Source organism: Anarrhichthys ocellatus, unplaced genomic scaffold, assembly GCF_004355925.1.
Source record: "Anarrhichthys ocellatus isolate YVR2014 unplaced genomic scaffold, GSC_Weel_1.0 scaffold36, whole genome shotgun sequence".
NCBI classification, from domain to species: domain Eukaryota; kingdom Metazoa; phylum Chordata; class Actinopteri; order Perciformes; family Anarhichadidae; genus Anarrhichthys; species Anarrhichthys ocellatus.
The window spans coordinates 3,567,951-3,585,816 of NW_022280066.1; the positions used below are offsets into that span (position 1 = coordinate 3,567,951).

Sequence of the window (17,866 nt, forward strand, 5' to 3'; positions counted from 1 at the left end):
CCCCCCCCCCCCCCCCCCCCCCCCCCCCCCCCCCCCCGCCAACTCACCCCGCTACCCTTCCTCTCTTTGCACACCTGCTGCTTCAAAATCACCCGTGACGTGTCTGACACTGTACATTCGGTTTCAGAAGGCCCAGCAGGGAGGATGCTTGTGTGTCTGTGTGTGTGTGTGTGTGTGTGTGAGAGAGAGAGATGTTGTGAGCACGAGGAGTTGGTAACGCGACAGATGTGAGACACGTTGAGCGATAACGAGCTGTGTTCAGGACAGAAAACTGTGATACAATGCGGACAGGCTTCTGGCTCATTGCCTACAATCCCACTGCCTCTGTCTGTCTGTCTGCGTATACGTTATGGTAATCGACAAGCCTAAACTGCACAGCCATGTCAACCTCTGTCTCATAAACTAATAGGAAACGAGAAACAAAAGGAAGAACTTCACTATTGCCATCCTCTTTGTCCTGTGACGCCTTAAAACAAAGCTATTTCAATCAGGGGAGACTTCATTTACAGTAAACAAATACATTTATTGCACATTTATTAGACACTGTCCTGATGGAGTCATATTCGGTGGGGGGTAGTGATGCCTTGGTTAGGACTGACATTTATAATATTTAGATTATATCATTCTACATACTGTCTGTGTCTGTCAAATGTGCAATTCCAAATTCAGGCTTAAGCTCCCCCCCCCCCAAAAAAAACAACATTTTTCGACAACTGTGTATTAGGACATTATATTTAGGGGAAAAACTCAGAATTCCCAACATTAAATACACTGTAAAGTCACAAATATAGCCGCCTAAAGTAGTATACTAATGATAATGGTAATGATGGCTTCTGAGCAACGCTACATATACACATTTTCTTTCCTGTTTTTCTATGTTCTTTTATGAACATGAATAAATATATTATTAATATATTAAGCACTCGGCAGCCGCCGTGAAGGCAGCGTATAACAGTGGTGTGATGAGTTTGATCCAACCTTGCAAAGAGATGTGATGTGGTCCCACAAAACACAAATTTCACAACTTCCGTCGCGTAAATGTTTTATAGCATGTTTACCATGGCACTTACATGTGTTTGATTCGACACAATAAATCCCAGTTCGGCAATCCTACAAGGTCTGTGCAGCTTCAACATAATGTCTGTATAAACTCTGTGTACGACAGTGTTCGAGAGAGCCGGTGTGAGTGCTTTACTAATGAGTTGCGCATAAATATTCTTATTAACATGAGTCATCCGAGTGCAAGAAATCCGATAACATTGAGAGGAATTCTGATGCAAGCTTTGCAGCTTTCACAGGACCCTATTTCACTGTCATCATAGTACTGATTATAAATATTGCAACACAGTTGCCACCGGGGGGATTCTGCCACCAGACGTGGCACTCAATCTAAGAGACTGGTCCACACTCCATAACACACTGCTTTAGATTACTCAATCCAACAGTACAGGAGCTCTTCTGAAAAAAACAAAAATCCCTAGAGTAAAATATGTGAAACATCAATGCTGGGGAAAGCTTTTCAGACTTTGAGAGAGATGCTTTGTAGTAACGCCATTTGAAAATATTGTAAAATTCCCTTTATAGACAGACAGAGCAGGATCCGAGTCGGGCACACACATTTACAAACGTCCATCTTATACATTGATTTTACCATTAAGTGTACTACAATACATAGAGGGGTCAAAGGCATTGTGCAGCTTTTTGCGGTCGCTAAACCTGCACAAAGAAGACAAGAAGAAACCCTGTAATTCCCTAAAAGGGTGAAATGCACCCCCGAGCTGTGATGCCTGCGCTCCTGCGCTATTTGCACGGATGCAGATATGGTAATATTCCTACATTCGGCACAAAAATTACCTCTATAAGCAACCGCAATCCATTTTTTTCTGTGAATCCGCCCCTGAATGTGATGTTTAGTGTCAATGCAGGCAGAATACTGGTATTTCATGGCCACACCAGTTGTCATGTACCGTATGCGACCTTGCATTTCTCCGCCTACAACAGCTGACACGCTTGCTGAGTTTGTGCAACTCTAGATGCCTGAGTCCTCATCCTCTGATAGCAAAGCGTGCTGACAATGTGTGTGGTCTTGTATTTTCTGCAGAGCCTTTTCTATGTTGTGCCCAACCAACATGTCATGTCCACGGTACATGATATGATGTCAGATCGGTGTCTTGCACAAAAACCCCTTTTGAATGTGGCCACAATCTTCACTTCTCAAGTTGCTTGTTTTATCACTCTGACTGCTCTAAACTACACAATATGTATCGTAAACACATATTAGGGTGATCATAAATAGTTTCTCTGAAGCCCAGTCTCCTTTCAGTGTCAATCCTTTCAAGCAAGGCAGACCCTTACAAGCATTAGGTGCATAAGATCATTGTGTACAGAGACAATATTACAAACTGACTGCACATATACAGAATTACAGTTCAATGTGGCCCACCAATGCAGTGTTGAATTGTATGTGTGTGTTTTTATCTCTTTCAAAAAATGCTCCCCAGGTCATTTCCATAAATAACAGTGCATTCTCAACTTGTCAGGTTAAATAAGGGATAAAAACAAGAAAGACCAATCCTGCCTTCTCAAGATTGGAAGCTGTGGTTGTAGTAGCTGGAGCATTAGGACAATGCAAAGGAGTAGTATTACATGGTGCATGTTTTGAATCATCAATCAGAATCACTGTAGTCTCTATGCCCAATATATATATATATATATATATATATATATATATATATATATGCCATGCTGAGATTTGTTTACATTAGATATAGGACTCCAATCACAGGACATGGACATTTTGGACATGAAATAAGGAAATGTAAATGCTCCCATTGGAAATGGGTTACAGTCAAGGCATTTAACCTAAAGAGATTTTGTGTCCAAGTGGAAAAAAGTCCTCAAGAAATGCTTGATGGGAAAGTTTTGAAATTCGCCTGGACACGATTCAACAGAAAACACTTCTTTAGCCATAATTCAGTGATCATGTAAGCCTAGATTGTTGTGCATGCTAGATTTGACCATGTTGTATTATTCCTTGAGCATACAATTATATCTGGTCCCATTCTATCTTGACTGACAGTACACTGCACTGGTTGAGACAGGAAGCAGGCTGGCTTGCTTACTCAAAAGTAACTGTATTGCAAACACAAATCTCGGAATGTAACCTTTTCAAATATGAAATAATTATTATCACTAGAGTGGATAGCAGCCACTTTGAATTCCCCAGATTTCCGGATTTCAAGGGGTATATGATACAAGTAAAATAGCTTTTGTTGAAAATGTGTTGTCAAATTGACAGCTATACAATGCGGTTACAGCCTGAAGTAGATAGTTCAGGACCCTGGACAGCTACACAATGCAGTTACAGCTTGAGACAGACAATTCAGGACCATGGTCAGCTACACAAGGCAGTTACAGCTTGAGACAGACAATTCAGGACCATGGACAGCTACCACATGCAGGTGAAGCTTGAAGTAGACATTTCAGGACAACGGAAAGCCACGGTGTGCATGTACAGCTGAAGGGAGATATTCCAGGACCATGGACAGCTACAACATGCAGGTGAAGGTCAGGAAGTGGCCTCAGCTTGTAGAAATAATTATTATCACTTCGGTAGATTTCACTTTGGAAGTCCCGGATTTAAGGATTCTCCTTTCAGGGAACCATACAAGTAAAATAGCTCTTGTTTTAATGTGCGTGATATCTAGTTATATTATTACTGGACTACTGCTTCAACTGTAGAGAAAAGTCTATCCATTAGGACGACACGAATGTGGTGAAGTTTACACGCTATTATATTAAGAGAAGATACTGAAAATGTTCCAACAGACAAAGCGGTTTGAACTGTTCACATCCATATTGAGTGAACAGTGAAGGTGAATGTTGGTAAAAGGTGACTGCTTGAATTAATTTCAGGACCAGGGACAGCGATGGTGTGCACGCGCAGCTGAAACGGGATGTTTTATAACGATGGACAGCTAAGGCATGTAGGTGAAAGTCAGTACGTGGCTGCAGCTTGTAGACAGTTCAGGACCAAGGACAGCTACACGATGCAGTTACAGCTTGAAGTAGACATGTGCAATCACTGACTGGCAACATCTTTCCCAGCTATTTTAATTCCATCTGTGCTATAACTTTAACATATAACAGTGTAACCCCTGGATGTATAACAGATCTTGGCCATCTCAAGATATGTTTTCACTGTTTGTTTGAGGATATTTTGTGTAAGCATCCGAATAAAGTATGTATCCTTGCTTCATGCACCTGTTTATCCCCATTTATGGGTCAATCAATATCACCATGGATGGCATTGTCTTGCTCAGGTTATTGTAGAGGCAGTGTTAACAATTGGGATTTGGTGTCAACTTCATTAGTTATATTGCCGATAGTCATCATCAACGGCAATCAGATAATTGGTCCCACCCTTTCCTCACAGCACTGCCTGTAGAGGGGAGGCTCTCTGTCAATCTAATTGGTTGAACAATGTAGAGTTGTAATCACCAGGACGAGCAGTTCATCGGTGATGAATAGTGTTGTTGTTTTTTGAGCAGCAGAGGGACTGAAAACTGACTAGATTAAATGGTGCATTTAATTAAGAAGCTTGGGATCAGAAAGTCAGAGATCAGTCTTGGTCCATGCCAACAGTAGCTACATTTAGCCTAGCTTGTTAGCGCGTGCCATCTGTTCACACACAGATTAACGCTACACAGCAGGCGCTAGCTACGGGTACATTTTCTGCTTCAGTACTGTATGGGCTGCTTTTCAGTAGATCATATTTCCACAGAAAGTGCTTGAATAGCTTTTCTTTCTTTTTTTTTAACTTTTTTTTTTTAAATCTCATGATCCAAATTGGCGGGGCTACATTGCTGGTGTGTGGGGGTTCTTTAGTCAATTATCTTGGAACTCAATTAAAACCACAAGCAGGGTGTTTCTCTCTGTGATGTGCAAACCTGTTATTTCACCATGTGCGTTGCCTCTACCCTCCATGTAAGAGATACTGTGTGTCTCATTAAACTAACCATATGTCAGCAGCAGAGGATACTGTGTGTTAAAATGGAAATACATCCTGAAACAAAATTCTTGTAAATCACATGTTTGTGCTACGAAACAGGAAGCTGCAAAAGCAGACTTTTTATTTTACTTCTATTTTCTGTGGATTTTAAAACCATGACAGGTCAGGGTATTTAATTAGTTGTTTATCAGATGTTTAGCTTTTTATCAATGCACATACTTCTTTCTTTTCCTCTCTCCTCGGTGCTGTGGTGGTAGTCCTACTCAAATGATAACTTTTTGCATTCCCTTTCATTCTCTAACTGATGAACACGTCTTCTGTTAGTACTCTGATGTCCTTCTCTGCAATGTTCAAGGTAAAGAAAAGCTGTGACACGGTCCATGTTTACCGTTAAGATCACGTTTTTGTTGTTTTTATTTGGAAATGATGATTCACTAACATGTAACATTAGTACTGTGACTTATGTTACTTAACTAAATTCAAATTTAAATCGATATATGAGTTAGGTATTGGGCACTGCTGTCTTGTTTTGACTTTACTTAAAGTTACACGTCATCATTAACACCGTTTTAATGTCACTTCTACGGTCGGCAGCCTACTCTGGCTAGTTGAGGCTTAGCCATCTGCTTTACAAGTAGGGCTCACTTCCAAATCACTGCATCTCATTTAGCTAGTTTTTACACCACATACTATAAAAAGCAGCCAGCTAATCCTAGCTTTTGGCAGCATTTTTTATTATTTTGTATTATTTCTTATTCTTTTTATTTGGCACTAACCTGAGCTCAGCAAGCTGCTGCTCACCAACAAACACTCCAAAATATGATGGCTTGATATGTTTGGCTGAAGGATATTGACATGGCAGTTGCCAGTGATTCCAGGGACTAGAGAGGATACTCTTATAATATTGAGCCCAGTTGATTATGTCTTAATAAAAAAAAAACAGCAATATCTGAGTAGACTGAATGGAGGTGAAATCCAGCTGTTTGTTTGAGGATGAAATTAGATCAGAAATAACTGCTGCAACATATCTTCAAATGAGCGAATACAATATCAGAGTAAGAGACTGTGGATAGGTCCAGAGATGAAGTACTTTCATGCAGGCATTGGGTTCCAAATACCAGCACTTGAAACAACTTCAATGTAATGATCCTGGTGGCAACGGTTTCCTTGGAAATCCTGTTTTTTTGTTGTGCTTTTACTGTTAAGCCTTGGAAATGAGTCCTCACGCAAACATGCCTCAGAAGGAATTCTACTTAGGAACTGTTACTACTCATATCACACAGGAGCATACTGTATCACATATTACAGGCGGTGCTAAGGGGCTTCCTAGGCCTGTTCAGTAATCCATCCATGTTTAATCCCCTGGTCCCTGATGACCAGATAGCAGCAGATATTGTAATTTGCTTCATGTGGTATACAGTGAATGGAGAGCTTGAGCTTTGACCTGTTTTTTGATTATACTATATCGGCCCTTTAAATCCATTTAAGATGCTGAGTATCGTTTGAAATTAGGTTGCTATATAGATGAAGACATTTTCTATTCGAAAATTAAGAATTAAAAGGTACCCTATGGCATTTATTTTAATAAACAAACAAAATCACTGAATTAAAAAATGATATTTTACCCTATGACATCAAGCAGTTGCCAAGCCCACCCACTCTTCAAATCAAGCATCGAGCATGCTGACAAGTGAACGTGTATTTTAAGTAAGAAGCAGTGGGGCAGGAACACCGGGTTGGAGGCCTGTAATAAGAAAGGCCATTTGGTTTTATGAGCTCATAATAATGAGAAAGTCCTTCATCAGTAGAATACCAACAACAGTAGTAAAAAGCAGAGGAGGACAAATTACAATGAATCATTTGTCACAATAATTACTCCTTACTGTGCTCGATAAAACTGAGGTGTGTAAAGCAATGTCAACTAACCGTGTTCACAAATTGAAAACTTATTGATTGTATTTTTATCAAGTCAAATGTCTAATGAAATATCTCCCCAAAGTCCACTTCTGTAAATCAATGGGACACACTCATGGAACAGTGTGTGTGTGTGTGTGTGTGTGTTCGTGTGCGCGCATATCAATACCCTTAGGGGCTGTTTGTCCTTGCTAATGAGCCGTCATTTTCAGAGTCAGTTGTTAAATGGAAGTTGTGTTTGCTTTTGTCCATATGCTCTATATATATATATATATTTATATACGTGCCCGCCGTTGTCTTTAAGCAGCGTTCGCCTCCCTCGACCTTTACTGTGCAAACAGCAAACAAAAATGTTTGCTTTATCTTCCCCCACATTAGAACGATAGGGTTCAGCATGAAAGTTGGCAGCGTGGCCCTTTAAGCCTGGTATCTTGACTTACGATCCACTTATCTAGCGGTATCTGCAGTGCACTGTACGTTGCTCTGCAGAAACGGATGAATACGCCGTGATTGATAGATAAGATGCAGAGAGTAGTTGGAGTGTGGATTCATAAAACACAAACACTACGAGAGCTTCTCCGTGAGCTCCCACCGACTGCGGATACCAAGTACAGCATGCACGCAAAATATCTACTTCTGTAGGCAAGTTAAGTATCTACACGGACACACACACACAACTCAGCAAGTGGGCCGATAAAAGGATGTACAACATCACCGCAGCTGCCCACTGAGAACTACAGTGAAAGCGTGGCTCAACCATTTACCAGCACCTTGTTGGCACATTTACAAGAGATGAACTGGGCATAGTGAGACATCCACACATATATACATAACAGTTCCCAGAATGTCGTCGATGCTGTGTAATATTATAACGTTATTGTAAGGCTGATAATCATTTATTTGCAACATTTCAGGAGATGTTTTATGGAGGAAAGGAATCTCTTGCCTATGACCTCACCCTTGATCACAGCTGGGTGTGGTCAGGTATCATACACCAGACCAATATGAATTGCACTATAGTACAAAACTGCATTACCACTGCACAAACAAAGAGCATGCAATCAGTTGACAGAGAAAATACGATTATTTATTTCCTATTTACTCTTGAAAGAGCAGCTTAAAAGCATCTTGAATCCTCTTTTTGTTGACCTTGAGGGGTTTAACCTCTCACCTTGATGCAGGGACGTAGAGGTGTTGTGCGTCAGTACACTGTGACATCTACATGGAACATACTGTAAGTGCTAGACTTAATAGATTCATTGGGACTGACACTGACCCGCCGGAAGGTGGTACAAAAACCTGGAGTAAAGAAAGAATAAGCAATAACTGAAAGTTTCAAAGTCCTCAACAGAATCAGAATGTGCGATGTCAGCAGGAAGATTATTCCAGAGGAAAGGGGCCTTGTCCTTGTAACCCTAGCCCGTCCTTATAATATCCAAACTGAAAATAAATCACATCACGCAGCATTAGAGGACATTTAGTCCATGAGAGGCAAGGCTATCACAAATGCATTGTGTAGAAACCACCAAGATAACATTAAAGTCTAGCAGTGCATGTGTTTATTGCTCTTTATATTGGGCCGACACACCAGGAGTTGCAGCGCTCCAGAAATTGCTTGGCAGTGCTGAATGCACAGCAGCCCATGTCAGAGAGAGCCCTGTGCTGGTGGCTTTTTTTCTGCAAGGTGTGGGCTTTCAGTCCAGGTACATAGTGTAGCATGCAGTGAGTCACAGCCTGTGACCCAGTTGAGCTTTGTCGCTCAGCGTGACCTCATTCTGACTGCGCAGTTAAACAAATCTGATGCCACTGCAGCTGTTTTTTTTTCACCAGGCACAACACGCCAAAAACGTACTCGAGCAGTCCAGATACGTTTTTGTCTGGATTTAAAGTGTATCTCACTGGGCCATTTAAAAAAAAAAAAGCAACCTTGCCACTTCCAAGGCTAGCAATGTGTATGAATGCATTCAGTCATTTGAGGACGCATGATTTGCAACAATATATTAATAATTAACACTAAGGCTGGGAATCGGAAACACTGAGAAATGACAGTAACACAGTGTGTGATCTCAGGTGATGTCGAGCTTACGGACAACAGGCTAGTTGTCCTTAATCCTGCGTCAGCACAGAAGTACAGCTCTGTGTGTGTGTGAGAGTGTGTGTGTGGTCGTTTTAGATGTGTCATTTGTAGCACGTTAACAAGCACGCACAAGACCACGCACACATACACACACACACAGTGTGTGGTGCGATAAGCTCGTTAGCAGGGCTTTGGCTCAAAGGAAATTTGTGATTGCGCTAACAGTATCCAGGCAGGGTTTGTTACTGTGTGCATGTGTGCGTGTGTGTGTGTGTGGGTAGGTGGTGAGGGGAAAGAGTGAATTGTGAGGGACCTTTTCCTTATTTCCCTTTGCAAACAGGTTGCAAGGCAATTATTTTGATAGCTAGCTACTGACCCGGTGTGGATTCCAAGACCACGTTAGTATTCTGTAGGCAACACTATCATTAATCTACCTTGTTTATACCTCACTAATCTTCTTTAATCTGATACGAGGCCGCTTCCAGGATTGAGCACATGCTATGCTAATAACTGATTGGTAATAAAACATGGAGCGAGCAGTGCGACCTTTCTAAACAGCTCTCCATAAAGGGCCGGCAAGCCGTCCAAACAGCTGACTATACCTGGGGTGCAGTGTCGGTTGTTTTAAGTACCAGGAAGCACCTAACACGCCTGAGAACGGTTACGTTGTGGCTCGTTTTGCTATGCAGTCACTGTTGGTGGAAAGGTTACATCCATTAGTTACTATAACTGACTGTAAACAACACCCCGACAGCATCTGGCTGACAAGGCTTTTCGTTGCTTCTTTACTAACCTTTTTTAAAAAAAATAATACTCATACTCAAATACAGATTTGTTGTGATGTGTGTTCATGTCGTGATGCTCTGAACCATCGAGGTAAATCTTTCCTTGCTGCAGCTGCCCTTTGTCACGATTTACCGTGAATGGAACTGCTGTTCCGGAGCAATGAGACCAGTGATGTGACTGGGAGAGCGTAATTAGTGGTGGAATATATCAATAGGGGAAAAAAAAAAAATAAGGGAGCGGAAAGATGCCATCCAAAATAATAAATATCTCGTTCCAGACTGCGGGGGCTAAAAGTCAAATTCTCCTTGACAATAATGCACTACATGTTTACTTTCAGGGAGACAAACTCATTCATGTATTCAATAAATAAGATCAGTGTATATGCTACTATAAGCTACTTTTCCCCCCACTGGCTGCTCTACTCTATATCCTCTAGGAAGGCTTTGATTACTGTAAACGGTTAGCTTTAGATGAGTCCTCAAGAACCCTTTTATTAACAATAATAATTGGGGACCAACCAACACCTCTAACTGCCCCCCCCCCTTCAAAGCAGTCTACAACGGGGCCTGATGTGATCTTTCTTATCACTCGACCTCGTACTTCAGGAACCTGGGAGACATGTTGGCAACACAACAGTGCCAGCAATCCTCGTGGACCAGCTTTAATCTTGCGATAAGCCACTGTTGAGTACTGGCACCAGACCTTTTTGAATATGAATAAAGAATAAACTCTTTATTTACCCTGATTTCTATAGTTTCCTGCCATATTAACGTGCAGAAGTTTGTTGAGTAAACCGGTCTTCATAGTGGCACGTTCTTTCACTTAACTACTCTGGCAGCTAAATGCTGTGCTTCCATTTCTGGCTCCTGTCTTTACTTTGATACGTCAGACATGTTGTCTTTGCCTTTATAACGAAAGCCTTCACATGCATGCGTTTGCTCATGCATGTATGTGTGTGTGTGTGTGTGTGTGTGTGCGATCATTATGTCGTGATCTGAAGCCATCTGGGTTGGCTGGCTTTTTTGCATATCTGGTGTTAACCATTATAAATATTCATGACCAGGGTCTAAACTGGTATGAATATTCAGATTGCCTGCAGGCCGTAGACGGGCGGAGTGGCTGTGATTCCAATCAGCAGAACAGAAACTAACTCAACCTTTTTGTTTGGTGGACGAGAGAACACTCGGATGAGTGCTGTGGGCCTCTCGGTTATGCTCGGTGAGCTCCATATGTATGCGGATTGCTATATTTGCCTTTCGTCATACGGCGGCCATGTTTGATGCACATCATCTCATTCTTGGGAAACGGTGCCAGCAAGACGGAGAGGCAGATGGAGACAGAAACAAACTCAAACTTGTCTTGGACAACAACAAAAAAAAGACGACGATCTAAAGACGACAGAAATGACTCTTTGACGTGAGCGGGGAGCTGCGGGGCAAACGATCCACCAGAGTCCAATTCAGAAGCTGCAGCAGCAGGACCGAAATAAATAATGATGGCGTTGAGCCAACGTGCTGGGCTGACGTGTGACACTGTCAAACCAACGAGGAGGAATTCTCGATGTCTTTGTTAACACCATTAATTGCTTCTTCGACAGTTTACTTGCTAGAACTACTGCTAAGTCATCTGAACTGTTAGAACGGCCACTGCAGCTGCTAGGTAGCATGTAAATCATCCGAAGTGATCAGGTTAGTTGGAATGCACATTTATCAAGAGCATTGAGTAATTCACAGTTGCTGTTATGCTTCATTCCTCTTGCTGTGGCCTGTGATTTGGACCATGACCCGTTCTGCCTACCATGGCAATATCAAAGGGCTATTTGGGTTTATATTTCATTTCGTTTGATTTTCATCCAATGTGGCGGGACGCGGTTCTGTCTTTGATGTGTTGACTCTGTTTCCTCCCGACTTTGGATCCGTTGCCTTTGTGATGGTCCTCGGTGAAATAGGAAATGACAAACATGATACTTGTGAAAAGTGCTTTGATGAAAAATGTGTGCGGAAATAGCAGCAAGCAATGTTGGCAGGTAAGATATCACTCAGACGCATGTAAATGAACGCGCAATAAAACAAAAGCATGCGGCTTTTGCGAGTCACCCCTTGAAAAAAATCACTTTGAAGTGTGAACCTGGGTCTTCACGTGTACTACCCCCGCAGTCCCCTGGAGGCCTCATACTCCCATCTCTCAGCCATGCAAAACAATACAAAGACACACAGACGCTGTGTGAATTATATTAAACTTAAGTAGATCATAAAAGCCAAATTTCATCAAAGGGAAGAAATCCTGAGTGGAGTTGAGGTGGGACCACCACGGCTGACTGTAATAGGCTCACGCACCTGTCAATCAAGCAATCCCTAATATTTTCATCATATCAAACTGCATTTATTCTGCCAAAACCATGATGCATTCACAGTGATGAGTTAACTTTCTTTACTCTGCATGGTCTACTAAGGCTGGTACAGAACTGAAATGTTAAGGATCATAACTTTGATATCTAGATATCGCTAAAGGAAAAGTTATTCGGAAAATCAGCTTCCAAGACACACATTGTAGGGCAAAAACATTACTTCTGAAGAGACTTATGAATTCAATACTAGCAGTAAGTGTCTTCTTTCTTACTCTAGTTGATGTTTTGAATATAAAGGGGAGTGAGTGAGGAAGACAGCGAGATAAAGAGAATACATCAGTATTCAGGAGAGAGGGTTTAGGAAGTGGGAAACTATAATGATCTCTCATCTTCAATAATGCACACTCATACACACACACGGCATTGTTTACAAGGGGTTGTGTTGAATACTGATAAAAAAAATGGTAATTTGAGATGGACAGAGAAGCACACATTTTGCTCAGACACACACCACAAACTCACTTAGGCATGCTCTACCAAAAAGGCTGATACAAAAAATGAACACTTTCTTACTCTTTCACGCTACGGCTACTAAAACGTCATTGCGCCCATATGTGCAAGCACGCAACATAAACAAAAGACACACACATTTACTCGCGTGCAGAATTCACACTCTTGCTTTCTCTCCCTTGTCTGACGGAGACGTCTATTCAAAGATGATGCGGGAACAATAGGTTGTTGTCGATAAATGTGGCGTGACCGTGTCGGTCGCATCGCGTCTGCGCGCGAGCGTGGACATGTGTTCAAATAGAGTGAAAGTGGAGGAATCTGGAATTAGGTTGACTTCACTCAACCACACAACTTCTGCACGTGCACGCATGCACGCACACTATCCCAAGTGCCTTAACGGAAAACACTATGGGGGGGAGAACAAAGAGCCTCCTTGAAGAATAGACATGAATTATTCACTCCATCAGATAAGAGGACAGAGAGGGAATGAGGGAGAGCGACATAGCGTGAGAGACGGGGAGAGAGAGAGAGTGATGGAAATGCAGCGTGGGTGATATGAAGAAAGAGACAGACGGATGGATTGACAGGGACAGTAGGGTACGATATTCTATTAGCAGTACGGACGACGGAGACGGTCCTCAAGAGATTTCAGATAAAGGAACTCAGCGTGCCCCCATCTACTAAACCGTGTCTCAAAACCCACAGGGTGTAAAAAAATATTAAACAGACCAAAATGAATAAATAAAACAACTCAACCACCATCCAAATACACGGCGTTACTTATCTGTAGACAGCCAGGTGCTTGGGAAATCAGGGTCTTATTCTGACTTCAGGGGTGTTTGTTTTTTTTCTCGACCTGAAGGGAAGCGTTTATCCTGTGACAATCCACAACCAGCAAGCGGCTTAAGCTGCAGCACCTGCACTGCTTTCCACTTAGATACGCTTTATCAGATCCGAGCGTGCTCCCCCGCTGCTAGTAATGCAGTGATACTGTATAGTACTTCAGTAACAGCAGACAATCCCGTAGCGCTTTATCCAATATGAGGAAAACTAGCGAGTTGGCATCGCCAGGCGCTCTATCAGCTGCGAACAGCTGCGGTAACCTTAAGGTAGTGCTGCCGTGGCTGTGTAGTGTCCCCACATCGCATGACACAAAGCAACTCAGTGTATTCCTTTAAGTCATACTTTTACTTTAAGTAAAGGACCTGTACAAAGACGTTGTACTTAAACCTGTATGGAAGTACAGTATTAAAACAGGCAGGTATACACCAGGGGTGTTTTCATTTAAAAAAATTGTATCTTAAATTCGGAGTGAGGTTGGTTTTTCTGAGCTGTCCCGCAAATCAAAGCATCAACAATCACGTTGTGTGTAAGCTGTGTTGCACAACAACACAGAGGCTCCTTTGTCCAAACCGTTTACCAGAGAGCACTCAAATATCAATCAGAGAGTTCTGCTAAAAGGAAAACTCAATGAAATAGCTTACAGTGGCTTAGACTATACAACAATTTACCTCAGACAGTCTGTCAGACTCTGCTTTGGCTCCACAGGGTCCAGGTAGTTGGTCCTCCGCCTGCACAAAGCTATTCAAACTTGTTTAAATATTATCTTATTTACCCGTTGTGTCTTCTTAGCTGGTTTGCTAATGTTAGCCACTACCAACCCCACATTTAAGCATCGTCTAATTGATTTAGAGTTGAAGGGAGCTTCACTGTGAGCACAGGACCTCTGCAGTTGCTGTGATCAGACACCTGGGCGAACTTTCGGCTAGCTGTTGATGGTTTGTAAATAAATACCGGGCTGTCTGTTAACCCACAATATCTTGTATTGTGTTTCTGCACGTATGGAACACTGAGGAGGTAACATGTGAGTGTGGATGCTTTGTTTGTTGATGGAACAGGGCTGCTTATCTTAAGTAGTGTCACACATAATATAACAAATCACTTTTGAGTATTGAGTAGTTACCAAAGTAAATTTGTCAAAAAGTTATATGATCAGCATGTAGTGTATTTTTACACTTTAGTCTGTTTGTATTGCGTACTTAGGAAAAAAATATGGTGGACAGGCTTTCTTCCACAAAAAAAAAGTTTATTTTCTGAGATTTTGGTGTTTCTTGACCTTGAACTGAATGTTTTTGATTTGATAGTACACCTGTGCTGATCTCTAACCTGTAAACTGTTTGTTTTTGACGGGAAACCTGAAGGTGTATTATCTCTAAGTACTGCTTAGGTTGCACCTTTATTCATGTCAACATGGAGCGTTTTAACCAGGCTATGAAAGGTTGTAGCAGTGTAGTCCTCTTGTACTATACCTGTAGCAATCACCAGGAGGAAGACAGAGAAAAGTGACCGAGATAAAAAAACGGATTAAATGACGAACAACTGCAGGGGAAAACTTTGCAGTCTCATCCGTTATTCAATTGCCGAGATAAGAATGAGAGACAGACACGCAGGCTGAAAAAAAGGAAAGGAGACAAAATGCTGGAGTGATTGCAGAGCCAGATTGAATTTCATCATTTATTCAATAGTTCAGGAGAAGATAGAGAAAGGCAGGCAGGTAAAGTGAGAGTGAGAGTGAAAGGGCCTAAGAGGCTTTGAAAGACCCGGTAAGAAGTTTATTATCAGGTTTCCTAATCTTCTCCCTCCATTTCATCCCTCGATCGTCAGCTCCACAGCTGGCAGCCGGTCACTTGGGTAGGCGGGCCCTACAGTACTACGATGAGGTAATTTGAATTCACTTATGGCATTTCTGTCCCTTGTTACATTAAACGCAATTCGTGCTGGGCTGACACAAAAAGGAAAGTGTGGCATCAAGTTACAGAAAGAGGTTTGTAGTGAGTCAGCTTTGCAGTCAACAGTGATGGATTGGTAAATTGTACAGGGCCGTAGAGGACTCACATTCCTAAGTCTTTTTGTTCTTCAGGAATTAAATTCAGTTAACTCAGTCAGAGTGAAACATTAGGCTTCTGCCTTAAACTTGTCACACTTAACCACCATGTGACTAATACAAATACATAACTTTTATTTTAGAAACCAGTTCTTATTGCTATATGGCTATATATTCAGAAGGCAGATTACTTGTGCTTGCTGCTTTAAGCTTTGCAGTTGAAACATTTGAACGAGCTGAAATATTGAAGCAGTTGAAGTTGTAGTTAAAGTGACTGTAAAAACAATTACTGAAAGAAGCTGAAGTATATCGATTGAAGGGAAAAGAGTGAACATCGTCAAAGTGTTAATAAGAGCCGGCTGTATCAGTTGAAGTGGAAGTCCTGAAAGAAGCGAATGCCAGTTCAAGTGTGTGTACTGAATGATGTCAGCTGGAGTGTGTAAGAACTAAAGCAAGTTGTGTGTAAACTGTGGAAGTTGTGTGAAGAAATGTCAGTTGAATCGTAAACAGTAAAAGGAGTTGAAATGTCAGTTGCAGTGTAATCCCTGAGAGCAGATGACGTCAGTTAACAAATAAGGGTCGCAGTTAAACTGTCTGTTGACGTGTGAATGCTGAAATCAGTTGAAGCGTCATTTGGAGGAGTTGACATATCAGTTCGGGTCGAACAGAGGAAGGAGGCTTTGGCTGCACACGCGATACTTCTAAAATCTTGAATATGCTTTTAGTCTTACATTTTTATTAAATCATTTAACAACACTATAATTGTGAATATGGGACGAAGTTTAATTATTTTTCAATGTCTAATAATCTCAATATATTTATTTATTTGTCATGGCGGTTTCTAAAACCTTGAACACCACAGCAGTGACTCTATGCCCAAAAAACATATTGACTGACGTCAACAGACGTTTCATGATCTATATGCCTGATGTTTTTCTTCAAGTATCTTTTTTGATAAGATGGCGATGAGACGCCAACATGTGGCCATTTGTGTCAGCTGGAGCCCCAGGGTGACACTGGAAAGGTCCCGCCTGAGTAACGTGCCTGGGTTTCTAATTTGTCTCCAAACCTGCGGTGAAACCAGCTACTTGTTACCTGTTAGCAGCTGTTCCCCCAGAATGACAAGAACCCAGTGCAACACTACCCAGACACCTGGTCACACCCCCCAACACACACACACACATATGCACACACTGGGCCAGGCTTCCAGATGCTGTCCAGACGAGGTAATTGAGCGGAGGAATGGATGGACGCAAGGACAGAGAACAGCGAGGGTAAAGGAGAGAGACGAGAGTGTGACAGAGAATAAAAAGGGTGCTTGCTAAGTCTCAGGGTAAGGGAGGTACTAATGTGAAGAGGAGGGGGAGACACGAGAAAGCCATATTTGAAAAGTGCGATAGGACAAAAGAAGGGATGGAGTGGCAGAGGAGAGGAAGTGGAGGGATAGTCACGTGGGATGGGTCGGATATATGGAGAGAAGGGTTTGGGAGGGGAAGGACGAGAGGACAAATAGAGGCATGTAGATGGAGAAAGACTGCAGGAACGACACAGAAAGGGTCGACTGAAGAGAGAGGACGACGAGGAGATGTTTATTGGCAGAATACTGCAAGATGACTTTTATTAATAGCACATTTATGGGTTTCACTTAAGGATTGATTTGACATTTTTGCAAATTACGCTCATTCGATTTCTTGCCATGAGGTAGATGAGAAGATTGATACGGCCGTTCGGCTGGATGCTATAGTCACCAAGAAGCTAGGCCAGCTTTCAGGCTAAAGGCTAAGCTAAGCCAATCACCGCTCACAGATTAATATCTAACTCTCTGCAAAAATAAAACAATTAAGCGCGTTTCCCAAAATGTCAAATCAATTCCCTTAACTTGTGCATTTATTTTAAATTCACAGTTAAAAGGCTCGATAACCACCTGGGTGGGTTTCCTAAGTTGACAGTCCAAACAATCATTTGATTTTATCTGGTTGTTTCTGATTATTTTCTTTTTTTAAATTATTTGTACTGTTTCTTTGTTACCCTGGCATGGCAACTGAAGTTCTGTTCCGCTGGTTGATCCCAGTAATTGTCAGACATTTTACTTTGTGAAATGGTGGCCCCTGGTAACACGCTATTTGATTGCTTGCAAACAGCTTTGTCGTCTCCCTCCTTCCCTCTCCTTATTCCCCCATTTCTCTCTGTGAAGAGCTCTCTCATTGTCTCTCTGTCATCTCTTTTACTCTTGGATCAGCAATACTCAACACTACAATGTCATATTTGTCTCAATTCCAAAGATATTATGCACACACACACACATACATTAGCCAGAGCGTTTATATGTCGCTTGTA

General features: G+C 41.9%; 1 protein-coding gene across 2 annotated transcripts in view; it reads left to right on the forward strand.

Moving 5' to 3' along the window:
- The window catches only part of LOC116394054 (leucine-rich repeat and fibronectin type-III domain-containing protein 5-like), a 98,324-nt gene that overhangs the window by 5,170 nt on the left and 75,288 nt on the right, over positions 1-17,866 (forward strand). The window contains exon 1 of one of the 2 annotated variants that reach the window (XM_031866834.1): positions 2,761-15,365. The exons of the other annotated variant lie outside the window; for it this stretch is intronic. The gene's annotated coding sequence lies outside the window, so the exon portion shown is untranslated. Of the gene's footprint in view, positions 1-2,760; positions 15,366-17,866 lie in introns of those variants that run through there. 2 annotated transcript variants of the gene reach the window in all.